This window comes from Lithobates pipiens, unplaced genomic scaffold (assembly GCF_037356315.1).
Source record: "Lithobates pipiens isolate NorthernLeopardFrog02 unplaced genomic scaffold, aLitPip1_a1.2 Scaffold_19, whole genome shotgun sequence".
Classification (NCBI taxonomy): Eukaryota; Metazoa; Chordata; class Amphibia; order Anura; family Ranidae; genus Lithobates; species Lithobates pipiens.
This window is the reverse complement of record NW_027507764.1, coordinates 40,377,093-40,387,852: the sequence shown is the minus strand read 5'-3', so window position 1 is coordinate 40,387,852 and position 10,760 is coordinate 40,377,093.

The following is a 10,760-nucleotide window of genomic DNA, read 5'->3' as shown; positions in this document are numbered from 1 at the left end:
TTTGCATTAGATGCGCCCATCAGAGTGCACCTTACATCAGGTACCCCCATCAGAGTGCCCTTTGGCAACAGGTATGCCCATCAGAGTGCCCCTTTATACTCATTGTGCCCCTTTACATCAAGTGCACCCATCAAAGAGCCCCTTTACACCAGGTACCCCCATCAGAGTGCCCCTTTATATCTGGAGGATGCCTCTTTACATCAGGTGCGCCCATCAGAGTGCCTCTTTACATCAGGTTCCCCAATCAGAATAATCCTTTACATCAGTTGACCCCATCTGAGTGCCCTCAGATGGGGTCAACTGATGTCTGTATAAATTCCAGGGAACGCAAAAATCCACCCTTGCAGTGTAGTCTCTAACCCCTCCAATGCTCTGGCAGTCGCAGTTCTCTAATGTCGTCACGTCAAATACGGGACCTATAGCCCTGCATTGTACATGAGGGCACTGAGGGACAGTCAACTGCCCAACCATAGGGGAGTAGAGAACATCGAGGTAAGTAGGACTGCTTTTTCCAGCCCCCCCATACCTTAAAGCTTGTAGCGCATTTAACCCTTGTAGTGTGGGGGCAGCTCCACTAGAAGGGTGGATTCTTCCATTGGCCAGGGACGGGCTTTAATACCTTCACTGGAAACACCTAAACTCAGCCAAAGAAATAAAGGGGGGGTGTGGCTGGAGGAACCTCAAAATGTACGGCACCTCATCCCTATTGATTGAACTAAACGGAGTCCTTTTAGGGGGTGCCCAAATCATATATGACCATCATACACCATTTACAGACCATACACCAATCAGCTTTAACATTATGACCACTGACCGATAAAGTGGGTGGGGTAAGTTAGGCAGCAAGTGAACATGTTGCCCCTGAAATGAATGCCTAGCAGAAAAATATGGGCAAGCATAAGGATTTGGAACAAGGGCCCACTTTAATGGCTGGCTCAGAGCAATTCCAAAACTGCAGCCCTTACGTGATGTTTTCCCGGTCTGCAGTGGTCCGGACTGACCGAAAGTGGTCCAAGGAAGGTGAACCAGCGCCAGGGTCACGGGTGGCCAAGGCTCATTGATGGCGGTGGGGAGGGAAGACTGGCCTGTGTCGTCCGATCCAATAGAAGAGCTACTGGAGCGCAAATTGCTGAAAAAGTGAATGATGGTTGTGATAGAAAGTTGTCAGAACACACAGAGCATCGCAGTTGGATGTGTATGGGGCTGTGTAGCCACAGACCGCTCAGGATGTCCATGCTGACCTGTGTCCACAGCCAACGATACCTACAATGGGCACATGAGCCTCAGAACGGGACCACGGAGCAATGGGAAAAGGTGGCCCGGTCTGATGAGTTCAAGAATGGTTCGAGGTGTTGTCTTGACCTCCAAATTCTCCATCTCTCGATCCAATCGGTATCTGTGGCATGTACTGGAAAGGCCAGTCCGATCCATGGAGGCCCCACCTCGCAACTTTCAGGACTGAAAGGATCTGCTACTGATGGCTTGGTGGCAGATACCACAGCATACCTTCAGAGGTCTTGTGGACAGTGCCTGGACTAGATCATCCAGTGACCAGAGTAAAGATGCCAAATCGACTCCCCTCCCCCCTTCATTATGTGTGAGCTTACGAGGAGGAGGGGGAGAGAGAGCACAGCCTGCACCTCCTCGCAGCTCTCTCTTCCTCTCCTTGCTGCTTCCAGTGCTGAGCTGACAGAAGTAGTGATGCCGCTGTCACTACTCTTGTAAGCCTTCTAGTAGAAAGAACTTTCAGTGCCTCCATCCCTACAATACACGCTGTGTCCATGGCAGCCGTCCCTTATGCCTACTCCTTGTCACGGCCCTGCTAGTGGAGTCCATGCCTTGACGGGTCAAGGCTGTTTTGGTGGCAAAAGGGGGACCTACTCAGTATTAGGTGGGTGGCCATAATTTATGGCTGATCGGTCTATATTGTACATGGACAGTCAGTTGTCCTTTGTGTTGCTATGCTATGCATGACTGCGCCTGAGTTAAAGGAAAAATACAGTAAGCAAACATGGCTGCCCCCCAGGTATACGTACGATTACAAACTACTCCGAAACAAGATTGTAAACCACACACCTTGGTGAGATTATTTTCATTAAGACGATCACGTGTATGTGAAATACTGTATGTATAAACACTACAGATGCCCTTTAATCGGCTGGCCTGGTGACGAAACGCGCCCATCGATGAATGGAGTCTTAATGGAACCGAATCACGTTTCCAGTGGAAAATTTCTCTTCGTGCATACCGTACTTTTATCTGGCTGAGCAATGTCTTTGAATTTGAATTCCATACTTGTCCATATACACTATATTACCAGAAGTATTAGGACGCCTGCCTTTCCACACACATGAACATTAATGGCATCCCAGTCTTAGTCTGTAGGGTTCAAAATTGAGTTGGCCCGCCCTTTACAGCTATAACAGCTTCAACTCTTCTGGGAAGGCCGTCCACAAGGTTTAGGAGTGTGTCTATGGGAATGTTTGACCATTCTTCCAGAAGAGCATTTGTGAGGTCAGGCACCGATGTTGGACGAGAAGGCCTGGCTCGCAGTCTTAATTAAGCTCTACAGTGCCTTGAAAAAGTATTCACATCCCTTGAAATATTCCACATTTTGTCATTTTACAACCAAAAACATAAATGTATTTTATTGGGATTTTATGTGATGGATCAACACAAAGTGTCACACAATTGTGAAGTGGAAGGAAAATGATAAATGGTTTTCACATTTGTTTTACAAATAAATATGTGAAAAGTGTGGGGGGGGGGGGGGGCATTTCTATTCAGCCCCTTTACTCCAATACCCCTAACTAAAATCTACAGGAACCAATTGCCTTCAGAAGTCACCTAATTAGTAAATAGAGTCCACCTGTGTGTAATTTAATCTCAGTATAAATACAGGTGTTCTGTGAAGCCCTCAGATGTTTGTTGGAGAACCTTAGTGAACAAACAGCATCATGAAGGCCAAGGAACACACCAGACAAGTCAGGGATAAAGTTGTGGAGAAGTATAAAGCAGGGTTGGGTTATAAAAAAAAATCCCCCAAGCTTTAAACATTTCACGGAGCTCTGTTCAATCCATCATCCAAAAATGAAAAGAGTATGGCACAACTGCAAACCTACCAAGACATGGCCGTCCACCTAAACTGACCGGCCGGGCAAGAAGAGCATTCATCAGAGAAAAGCCAAGAGGCCCATGGTAACTCTGGAGGAGCTGCAGAGATCCACAGCTCAGGGGGGAGAATCTGTCCACAGGACAACTATTAGTCGTGATCTCCACAAATCTGCCCTTTATGGAAGAGTGACAAGAAGAAAGACATAAGAAGTCCCGTTTTTCAGTTTGTGAGAAGCCATGTGGGGGACACAGCAAACACCAAACACGTGGAAGAAGGCGCTCTGGTCAGATGAGAGCAAAAAAGCAAAACGCTATGTATGTGTGGCGAAAGAGTAACTGCACACATCACCCTGAACACACCATACCCACCGTGAAACATGGTGGTGGCAGCGTCATGTTGTGGGGATGCTTTTCTTCAGCAGGGACAGGAAAGCTGGTCAGAGTTGATGGGAAGACGGATGGAGCCAAATACAGGACAATCTTAGAAGAAAACCTGTTATAGTCTGCAAAAGACTTGAGACTGGGGCGGAGGTTCACCAGCAGGACAACGACCCTCAACATACAGCCAGAGCTACAATGGAATGGTTTAGATCAAAGCATATTCATGTGTTAGCCCTTGTACACACAGACGGACATTCTGACATCCAAATCCGTTGGATTTTGTCCGACGTATTTTGTCCTACGGATTTTGTCCGAAACTGTTGCATACACGCGGTCGGACAAAGTTGTCGGAAAATCCGATCTTTTAGAACGTGATGACGTAATTTCGTTACGATGGGACTACCTTCAGGCTAGTAGCCGCACCAGTTTGTCAGAAAATATTTCCAGCGAGTTGGAAAATTTGGTCCGACGGATATTCAGACGGAAACAGTCCGATGCATACCACACACAGTGGGATTATCCGACAAATCGGTCCGATAGGACACATTCCGACGGATTCTCCGACCGTGTGTACAATAGACATGGGCGCCGTCAATAAATTCGTTTCGTTCTGTTCCGTTTCGATTCGTAATAAAATTAATTTGTGCTTCGTATTTTGTGTCTGAAATTCTGTTCTGTTTCGTACGAAATACGAATTGTCGTTAGGTTCGTTTACGATGAATTTAAAGGCAAAAACATTGCTCATTATGCTTATAATGACTTGCAAAAGACTTCTGTAATAGAAGTCAATGTAAGTTGCCTGAAGACATCAGTGAAGGACTTTCCTGCTCTCTGGGCAGGCTGCCAAGAAAAGATCAAAGAGATACAATGTTTCTTCTTCAATGGGCTGAACTCCCTGTGTAGAAGTTCTCAGTTTAACCATTTAACCACTTTCAGACCGGACCATTTTGCTGGTAAATGACCAGAGGTCTTTTTACACTTTGGCACTGCGCTGCTTTAACTGGTAATTGCGCGGTCATGCAATGTTGTACCCAAACAAAATTTGCGTCCTTTTCTTCCCACAAATAGAGCTTTCTTTTGATGGTATTTGATTGCCTCTGCGATTTTTATTTTTTGCGATATAAACGTAAAAAGACCGCAAATTTTGAAAAAAAATGATATTTTCTACTTTTTGTTATTAGAAAAATCCAATAAACTCAATTTTAGTCATACATTTAGGCCAAAATGTATTCAGCCACATGTCTTTGGTAAAAAAAAAGTCAATAATTGTATATTTATTGGTTTGCGCAAAAGTTGTCACATCTACAAACTAAGGTACGTTTTCTGGAATTTACGCAGCTTTTAGTTTACGACTGCCTATCTCATTTCTTGAGGTGCTAAAATGGCAGGGCAGTACAAAACCCCCCCAAATGACCCCATTTTGGAAAGTAGACCCCCTAAGGAAATTGATAAGAGGCATGTTGAGCCCATTGAATATTTTATTTTTTTGCCTCAAGCGATTGAATAATGACAAAAAAAAAAATTTTTTTTTTTTTTTAACAAAGTTGTCACTAAATGATATATTGCTCATGCATGCCATGGGCATATGTGAAATGACACCCCAAAATAAATTCTGCTGCTTCTCCTGAGTACGGGGATACCACATATGTGGGACTTTTTGGGAGCCTAGCCGCGTACGGGGCCCCGAAAACCAAGCACCGCCTTCAGGCTTTCTAAGGGCGTAAATTTTTGAGTTCACTTCTCACTACCTATTACAGTTTTGAAGGCCATAAAATGCCAAGATGGCACAAAACCCCCACAAATGACCCCATTTTAGAAAGTAGACACCCCAAGCTATTTGCTGAGAGGCATGTTGAGTCCATGGAATATTTTATATTTTGCCACAAGTTGCGGGAAAATTACAAACTTTTTTTTTTTTTTTTTTCACAAAGTTGTCACTAAATGATATATTGCTCACGCATGCCATGGGCATATGTGAAATGACACCCCAAAATAAATTCTGCTGCTTCTCCTGAGTACGGGGATACCACATATGTGGGACTTTTTGGGAGCCTAGCCGCGTACGGGGCCCCGAAAACCAAGCACCGCCTTCAGGCTTTCTAAGGGCGTTACAGTTTTGAAGGCCATAAAATGCCAAGATGGCACAAACCCCCCCCAAATGACCCCATTTTGGAAAGTAGACACCCCTAAATTTAGGGGTACACTAGTGAGACTAGGTAATAAATGGCGGGTGCCCTGAAACTATAAAAAAAATAACTAACCAACCAGCGTCACCTGTAACAGTTATATGGTGATCACTGGTGAAAGGGTTAACTAGGGGGCAATTAGGGGGCTTTATGCGGTAGTATATGGGGGTCCCTGGCGCTATAAAAAGCTGCAGCGAACCTAAATACCTACCTGCCTAACTAGCGTCACCTGTGACACTAATACAGCGATCAGAAAAACGATCGCTTATTAGGCTGGGTTCACACTGGAGCGATGCGGGAACGCCACGAATGCGCGGCGGGTTCCCGCATCACATGCCTCCCGGCGGCAGTTCACACTGCCCTATGCGAACTGCTGGGAGTGTCAGTGAAATGTTACTGACACCCCCAGATCAGTTCGCATATCGCAGTGCGATCTGCAAACTCGGATCGCATGGTGTGAACACCCATGCGATCCGATTCTGCTGCGGGCCAAAAAAAGGGTCCCGTGCGAATTTGCGGCGGGTGCGGCGGGTGTGGCGGGTGCGGCGGGTGCGGCGAATGGCTGAACTCGAATCGCACAGAGATCGGATGTGATTTGCACTGCAGTGCGGTGCGAATCACATTCGTTCTCATAAACCGCTGCAATGTGAACCCAGCCTTAGTGACACTGGCGACGGGGGGTGATCACGGGGTTAAACCTTTATTGGGGGGGTTAGGGGGGTACATTAGAACTAAAGGGGGCTAACTCTAACTGCCCTAACAGTTATTACAGTCACAAATGACACCAATGCAAAAAAAAAAAAATGACATTGGTGTCACTGTGACTGGGGGGCAGGGGTAATTGGGGGGGTGATCGGGGGGTAAAGGGGGGGTGTGAGTGTGCCTGGCATGTTCTACTGTGTGTGTAGAGTGTTGGTGCAACTCACCGATCCGCTCTCCTCCGTGTCGGAACGAAAAATACCGACACGGAGGAGAGAATACATCACTTCCTCTCCTGTGTTTACATTACAGGAGAGGAAGTGATGTCACCGGGGATTTCTATTCGTCGGGAGCGATCGCGAGGGGGTGGCCATGAATGAATGGCCGCCCCCTCGTCCCGGATCGCTCCCGGACGAAAACCGACCGCCGCAGGCACCGGGCGGGGGCCCGATCGGGCCCCCGACCCGCGGGAGGCAAGGGACGTACATGTATGTCCTTATGCCTGCCCGTGCCATTCTACCGACGTACATCGGCGTGCGGCGGTCGGCAACTGGTTAAAGACTAAATCTTTTCTGACACTTGTTGCTTACAAGTAAAAATCCAGTATTTTCTGCTAGAATATCACTCAGAAGCCCCAAAAATTATATATATATTTTTTAGCAGAGACCCTAGGGAATAAAATAGCGGTTGTTGCAATATTTTATGTGACGCGGTATTTGAGTAGAGGTCTTTCAAACGCAAGTTAGCCCTTTTTTTTCGGTCGACTTCTAGAGAGCACTGACATTAGCAGCGTGACATACAGCAATGACACCTGCACCGTGATAGAGTGATCTGAGACCAGCACCGTGATAGAGAGCACTGACATCAGCAGCGTGACATAAAGCACTGATGCCAGCACCGTGATATACAGCACTGACACCAGCACCGTGATATACAGCACTGACACCTGCACCGTAAGCAGCCCCAGGAGGAAGTCAGCACATCACAGGGATGGTGAACTTTACAAACCTACAGGTCATATTTGCAGCCACAAAATAATTACTAGCTGTGCACACATAGTCCCACCACATGGCCAATGACATAACACATGTATGAGGTGAATCTGGGATCGACAACTACAAGCATTCTTTTTTTTATATGTGAAATTCTGAAAATTCAGGAATCTTGAGACAATGGAGGCGAGGGAAGGTGAGGGTAGGCAAAGAAGAGGGTGCAGGAGATGATCACCAGCACCAGCACCGTGATATAGAGCACTGACACCTGCACCGTGATAGAGTGATCTGACACCAGCACCGTGACCTAACACATGTATGAGGTGAATCTGGGATCGACAACTACAAGCATTCTTATTTTATATGTGAAATTCTGAAAATTCAGGAATCTTGAGATAATGGAGGCGAGGGAAGGTGAAGGTAGGCAAAGAAGAGGGTGCAGGAGATGATCACCAGCACCTGCACCGTGATAGAGTGATCTGAAACCAGCACCGTGACCTAACACATGTATGAGGTGAATCTGGGATCGACAACTACAAGCATTCTTTTTTTATATGTGAAATTCTGAAAATTCAGGAATCTTGAGACAATGCGGTGGGACTATGTGTGCACAGCTAGTAATTCTTTTGTGGCTGCAAATATGACCTGTAGGTTTGTAAAGTTCACCATCCCTGTGCTATGCTGACTTCCTCCTGGGGCTGCTTACGGTGGAGGAATCAGTGCTGTATATCACGGTGCTGGTGTCAGTGCTGTATATCACGGTGCTGGTGTCAGTGCTCTATATCACGGTGCTGGTGATCATCTCCTGCACCCTCTTCTTTGCCTACCCTCACCTTCCCTCGCCTCCATTGTCTCAAGATTCCTGAATTTTCAGAATTTCACATATAAAAAGAGAATGCTTGTAGTTGTCAATCCCAGATTCACCTCATACATGTGTTAGATCACAGTGCTGGTGTCAGATCACTCTATCACGGTGCAGGTGTCAGTGCTCTATATCACGGTGCTGGTGCTGGTGTGCTGGTGCTGGTGATCATCTCCTGCACCCTCTTCTTTGCCTACCCTCACCTTCCCTCGCCTCCATTGTCTCAAAATTCCTGAATTTTCAGAATTTCCCATATAAAAAAAGAATGCTTGTAGTTGTCGATCCCAGATTCACCTCATACATGTGTAAGGTCACGGTGCTGGTGTCAGATCACTCTATCACGCTGCAGGTGTCAGTGCTCTAAATCACGGTGCTGGTGCTGGTGATCATCTCCTGCACCCTCTTCTTTGCCTACCCTCACCTTACCTCGCCTCCATTGTCTCAAGATTCCTGAATTTTCAGAATTTCACATATAAAAAAAGAATGCTTGTAGTTGTCGATCCCAGATTCACCTCATACATGTGTTAGGTCACGGTGCTGGTGTCAGATCACTCTATCACGGTGCAGGTGTCAGTGCTCTATATCACGGTGCTGGTGATCATCTCCTACACCCTCTTCTTTGCCTACCCTCACCTTCCCTCGCCTCCATTATCTCAAGATTCCTGAATTTTCAGAATTTCACATATAAAAAAAGAATGCTTGTAGTTGTCGATCCCAGATTCACCTCATACATGTGTTAGGTGACGGGGCTGGTGTCAGATCACTCTATTGCGGTGCAGGTGTCAGTGCTCTATATCAGGGTGCTGGTGCTGGTGATCATCTCCTGCACCCTCTTCTTTGCCTACCCTCACCTTCCCTTGCCTCCATTGTCTCAAGATTCCTGAATTTTCAGAATTTCACATATAAAAATAGAATGCTTGTAGTTGTCGATCCCAGATTCACCTCATACATGTGTTAGGTCACGGTGCTGGTGTCAGATCACTCTATCACGGTGCAGGTGTCAGTGCTCTATATCACGGTGCTGGTGATCATCTCCTGCACCCTCTTCTTTGCCTACCCTCACCTTCCCTCGCCTCCATTGTCTCAAGATTCCTGAATTTTCAGAATTTCACATGTAAAGAAAGAATGCTTGTAGTTGTCGATCCCAGATTCACCTCATACATGTGTTAGGTCACGGTGCTGGTGTGAGATCACTCTATCACGGTTCAGGTGTCAGTGCTCTATATCACGGTGCTGGTGCTGGTGATCATCTCCTGCACCCTCTTCTTTGCCTACCCTCACCTTCCCTCGCCTCCATTGTCTCAAGATTCCTGAATTTTCAGAATTTCACATGTAAAGAAAGAATGCTTGTAGTTGTCGATCCCAGATTCACCTCATACATGTGTTAGGTCACGGTGCTGGTGTCAGATCACTCTATCACGGTGCAGGTGTCAGTGCTCTATATCACGGTGCTGGTGATCATCTCCTGCACCCTCTTCTTTGCCTACCCTCACCTTCCCTCGCCTCCATTATCTCAAGATTCCTGAATTTTCAGAATTTCACATATAAAAAAAGAATGCTTGTAGTTGTCGATCCCAGATTCACCTCATACATGTGTTAGGTGACGGGGCTGGTGTCAGATCACTCTATTGCGGTGCAGGTGTCAGTGCTCTATATCAGGGTGCTGATGCTGGTGATCATCTCCTGCACCCTCTTCTTTGCCTACCCTCACCTTCCCTTGCCTCCATTGTCTCAAGATTCCTGAATTTTCAGAATTTCACATATAAAAATAGAATGCTTGTAGTTGTCGATCCCAGATTCACCTCATACATGCGTTAGGTCACGGTGCTGGTGTCAGATCACTCTATCACGGTGCAGGTGCTGGTGATCATCTCCTGCACCCTCTTCTTTGCCTACCCTCACCTTCCCTCGCCTCCATTGTCTCAAGATTCCTGAATTTTCAGAATTTCACACATAAAAAAAGAATGCTTGTAATTGTCGATCCCAGATTCACCTCATACATGTGTTATGTCACAGGGCTGGTCTCAGATCACTCTATCACAGTGCAGGTGTCAGTGCTCTATATCACGGTGCTGGTGCTGGTGATCATCTCCTGCACCCTCTTCTTTGCCTACCCTCATCTTCCCTCGCCTCCATTGTCTCAAGATTCCTGAATTTTCAGAATTTCACACATAAAAAAAGAATGCTTGTAGTTGTCGATCCCAGATTCACCTCATACATGTGTTAGGTCACGGTGCTGGTGTCAGATTACTCTATCACGGTGCAGGTGTCAGTGCTCTATATCACGGTGCTGGTGATCATCTCCTGCACCCTCTTCTTTGCCTACCCTCACCTTCCCTCGCCTCCATTGTCTCAAGATTCCTGAATTTTCAGAATTTCACACATAAAAAAGAATGCTTGTAGTTGTCGATCCCAGATTCACCTCATACATGTGTTAGGTCACGGTGCTGGTGTGAGATCACTCTATCACGGTTCAGGTGTCAGTGCTCTATATCACGGTGCTGGTGCTGGTGATCATCTCCTGCA